This window comes from Pleuronectes platessa, chromosome 10 (assembly GCF_947347685.1).
Source record: "Pleuronectes platessa chromosome 10, fPlePla1.1, whole genome shotgun sequence".
NCBI classification, from domain to species: Eukaryota; Metazoa; Chordata; class Actinopteri; order Pleuronectiformes; family Pleuronectidae; genus Pleuronectes; species Pleuronectes platessa.
Genome location: NC_070635.1, coordinates 6,334,266 through 6,339,146, shown reverse-complemented (window position 1 = coordinate 6,339,146; position 4,881 = coordinate 6,334,266). Strand labels below are relative to the sequence as shown.

Sequence of the window (4,881 nt, the reverse complement as noted above, 5' to 3'; positions counted from 1 at the left end):
TTTCCTGTTGCCACCAGGGGGCGCTGCGGTTTTAAGTCATCATTTATGCATAGATGTCATCAGGCGGGGACTATTGTCTTACATGTCTAGTTTGGACTTGATTGGAACATGTATGTCCGAGATACAGATGCCCGTGTTTTGATGGCGTGTAACCAATTTTTAACGCCATGCCACGGTCACACGGTGTGATAAAAAAAAAATCCCTCAATCATTTTTTATCTCCATCTTGTTGTGATGACACTCATCTGAATTTGAAGTTGATCTGATGAAAGCCCTGGGACAAGTACGTAAAAGTAAAAATGTGGGATATTGCCAAAATGGCCACTAAAAGCAAAATGGCGGACTTCCTGTTGCGTTTTTCATAATGCTCCATGAGACTTTTTTTCATGACTGGTCACGATACACCTATATCCAGATTTTGATGAAAATCCGTTATGTGGAAACCTAGGGGCTGGTTCCAGGGGGCGCTGTAGAGCCATTTTGCCACGCCCAATTCCAATTACTCCAGAATACTAAAATATCCGCAGACCTTGAATTTCCTGCAAAGTTTCATAACTTTTTGAGCATGTCTAGACCCTGAAAAAGCCCCCCAAAGGGAAATAATAATAATAATAATAATAACTAGGGCTACGTTGTAGCACTAACGGGCCCGAGCACAGGCAATTTCAAGTCTGTTGCGGTCGGTGAAGAGAGAACGTTCAATGACCAAGCGCTCGTCTCTGCGTTGCATGCGTTTGTGCACTGCGGCAAGGATTATTGCTTCACTTCCTGTAGCCAGCAGGAGGCTCTATGAACTAGAGGTAAGTAATCTTGAAACCATACAACCAAACCTATTGCTTTAACTATCACCATATACTTACATGCCTCAAGGCTTTTTTAATATAAAATTGTTATAAAAGTTAGTTTATTTAACACGTCTAATGAAAACATTGAAGCAAGTTAACTGCAGAGTCGTATGTTTGGCTGTGACTTTGTTTTATTTTAATAAGTTAATATCAATACGCTACATGTGTAAGTTGCATGTGATAATAACTATGTTTCACCATTATTCTGATACAGGCTGATATATCCACCATTACTATTTTCACATCGTTAATTTAGTCTGTCATGGAGTTGTAGAGTCAATTAGACAGTATAGATAAGATTATAATGTCCACACATCAGTGTTGTAAACACTTCTCCAGTTAATTATATAATTATGTTTTCACACTGAGGGAAGTGGAGAGAGTTGATGTGGACTGTTATCAACAGCTCTGTGGGAGATCATCACCTTGAATATTACAGATGAGGTAGAAAGACATTTTATCTGTGTACAATGTTGTATTTCTTTCTCACGTTTTATCAAAAGCGATTTAAAGTATGTGCATTTAACCATTAGGATACAAACCCAGACCCCAGTACATTGGTTCTATCTGAAATATGTGGTGCTTCATACACAACACAAAACATTCATAACAGTGCGCTTCTGCTCCTCATTAATGCAGCTCCTGATGTCCTCAGCAGCAACATGGTGGAGATCTGCAGCGTCATGCTGGTCAACTGGAAGACAACTGATCAAGATTAAAAGATTAAGATTAAGATCCATTTATTCGTCCCAAACAAATGCACAGACATGCAAAGGCACACTCATGCAGGTAGGGAAATTTAATCTCTGCTTTTTACCATCTGGTGCAGGACACACAGAGCAGTCAGCGACCATGTACGGCGCTCGGGGAGCAGATGTTTGGGGAGTGAGGTGCCTTGCACAGGGGCACTAGAGAGGGTAGGGAGACTTTTGGATTTTTGGACAGATCAATCCAGGTTCGTCTTTTAAGTACAGATGGCCTGCGAATGTCATGGAGTTTTACAGTGAATTAGACAGTTTAGATATGATTTTAATCTCCAAACATCAGTGTTGTAAACAGTTCTCAAATTAATGATATAATTATGTTTTCACACTGAGAGAAGTCGAGAGACTTGATGTGGACTTCTATCAATAGCTCTGTGGGAGATTATCACCTTGAATATTACTGATGAGGTAGAAAGACATTTTATCTATTTATACAATGTTGTATTTCTTTCAGTACTTTTATCAGAAGGGACGTAAAATATGTACATTTAACCATGAGGATACAAACCAAGACCACAGTACAACGGTTCTATCTGAAATCTGTTGTGCTTCATACACAACACAAAACATTCTTTAACAGTGAGTTTTTTCATCTTCATAGATGAAGAACTGCAGCACCTGATGTCCTCAGCAGCAACATGGTGGAGATCTGATTTGATACACTTTAGATAAGAACCCAGTGTTTTATATTTCTGCTTTGTCATAAGAGACAGAACATGGTCATCACAGCTGTGTCCTTCAGGCTCGTCTGTCCCTAATAAAATGATAGGAAACATGAAAGTATGTCATAATTATAGAGAAAGAGTTACATATGAACAAAGTGTGTATTCTTATTTTCGGTGGATATTCAACTATGTATTTGAATATGCTTTTGGATTAAAACGTGCACTACCATGACAATGAATGTTTAGTATGGAGCTATTTCACATTAAAAGTATTGCATTATAATTTAACACATTATGTATTATGTGCAATACTTTGTAAGTAATGAAAACAGGTCTGTACCTGGAGTCAGTGTTCAGTCTGGTTGGATTCAAGTTGTGTCTCACGCTGGACATCCTAGAGGAACATTGAACACAAATACACAGATATGTTAAGTCATACATGTGCCATGTTATCTGCTTAACAGACTTTTACATGGTAATAATAAAATATTAATTCAAAGTTAATCAGATCATAATCATTTCAGCTTAGGAAATAGGTAGTGCATATTAGCCTACAATTCTGTATGACACTGTCTGTTCTAGTAAAGTTACAAGGCTATGATTTACTCATATTTAACAAAAGAATTCAGTGAAGTCTGTCTGAGATTAACGATTTAAATACTGAAGGTGGGAGACACGGTTACTTTTCACTGTAACACGTTACAACACTACTCTGAAGAAAGAGCTTTAGGACACGTAATGCTCCTTTGAACAGCTGCTCTTGCAATGCAGATGTGACTTTAAACACTCAGGTTTCTCAGGTTTCAGTTAGCATCGCTAGCCCGCTAGCGCAGCTAACTTACAAGCCGACACACAGTCTCCTGTCTCAGAGTCATCCGCATAAAGTAACGCTTATATCTGCTGGGTGGACCCGCTCATGTCGTTTCATGTCGGTGTTTGTCGGTAATAACCCCAATCGAATCGAAGGACTGTTACTGCACCCATGCGAAGATATTGTTAGCTTGCTTGTTAGCGAGCTAGTTAGCCTTCGGCGCTAGCGGAAAAACAAGCCGACACACAGTCTCCTGTCTCAGAGTCATCCGCATAAAGTAACGCTTATATCTGCTGGGTGGACCCGCTCATGTCGTTTCATGTCGGTGTTTGTCGGTAATAACCCCAATCGAATCGCAGGACAGTTACTGCACCCATGCGAAGATATTGTTTAGCCTCGGGGCTAGCGCAACTATGCTAACAAGTTGCTTTAACACACGCTGCAAATCACTTCTAACAGATCGAAATAAAATAGTTAACTTCACTTACCACAGAAACGAGAGAGCAGTCGCCTTTTACGTGTCCGTCAGATGAACAAGCAGAACAGCAAACTGTGCTACTGATTCGATGTGTGAGTGGACCGTCACCACAGACTCAGCTCTTACTGAAGGAGATTGTCATGATGCGTTCACTTACAGCTGTGTTAAATTGCGTTTCGTTTTTCATGTCGAGATGATGACCTCAGCTGCCAAGCAGTTAATCATCATGATGAAAAGTCACAGCAATCTTATGCCTACACTATCAATATCTTGAGACCCATTTCACACAGTTTGAAATGGTTTCGCAAAGTGGCTGAATAGAAATAACTCCAGGTGTGAGTTCACCAAAACAATGCGGTCTAATGATGCGTTCATGGTAACTCCGTTAAAATGAATTTCGTTTGTCATGGTGAGCTGATGAACTTTGATGCCCCGCCATTAACAATCCGCATGATGAAAAGTCACAGTAATATTATGCCTACATTATCAATATCTTGAGACCCATGTGACAAAGTTTGACATGGTTTAGCACAGTGGCTGGGGAGAAATAGATCAAAGAGTAACACCTACCAAAACAAGACATTTCCTAATGCCCCCAGGGGGCGCTGTCCTTTTAAGTCATGATTTCTAGGTAGATGTCTTCCGATCGCGACTCTTGTCTTATGTGTATAGTTTGGACTCGATTGGACAAAATATGTCCAAGATACAGAAGGCCGTGTTTTAATGTTATTCATCAAATTTTAAGGGCACGCCACGGTCAGACGGTGTGGTGAAAAGTGTTTTTTTTGATAACTTTACATCTTCATGTTGTCTTGAGGAGACTTATGTAATTTTTAAGTTGACCTGATGAAGGCCCTACGACAAGTAAATCAAAGTGTAAGACGTATAAAAAAAAAACATTTCCTGTTGCCACCAGGGGACGCTGTGATTTTAAGTCACGATTTCTGTACCGATGTCTTCAGGTCGCGACTCTTGTCTTATGTGTATAGTTTGGACTCGATTGGACAAAATATGTCCAAGATACAGGAGCCCGTGTTTTGATGGCGTTTAATCAAACTTTGAGGCCACACCACGGTCAGACGGTTTAGCGAAAACTTAATCCTTCAATAACTTTAGATCTCCATTTTGTTGTGATGACGATCGTCTAAATTGTAAGTTGATTTGATGAAAGCTGTAGGAGGAGTACTTAAAAGAAAAAATATCGAATATGACCAAAATGGCCACTAAAGTCAAACTGGCGGGCTTCCTGTTGCGTTATTCATAATGCACTGATGGACTTTTTTGTGCATCTAGTCAAGATACACAATAGTCTTTGTTT

General features: G+C 39.7%; 1 long non-coding RNA gene across 3 annotated transcripts; it reads right to left on the bottom strand.

Moving 5' to 3' along the window:
* Positions 1 to 1,298: 1,298 nt before the first annotated feature.
* On the bottom strand, positions 1,299 to 3,887 carry LOC128450191 (uncharacterized). 3 transcript variants are annotated; one of them, XR_008339955.1, is made up of 4 exons: positions 3,574 to 3,887; positions 2,615 to 2,668; positions 1,663 to 2,363; positions 1,299 to 1,550 (listed from the first exon to the last, which is right to left on the bottom strand). It is a non-coding gene; the product is annotated as an uncharacterized LOC128450191 (long non-coding RNA). The 3 variants fall into 3 exon arrangements; XR_008339956.1 differs by lacking the exon at positions 1,299 to 1,550 and having other exon boundaries at positions 1,569 to 1,824; positions 2,228 to 2,363; positions 3,574 to 3,697; XR_008339954.1 differs by lacking the exon at positions 1,299 to 1,550 and having other exon boundaries at positions 1,569 to 2,363; positions 3,574 to 3,679.
* Positions 3,888 to 4,881: the final 994 nt, after the last annotated feature.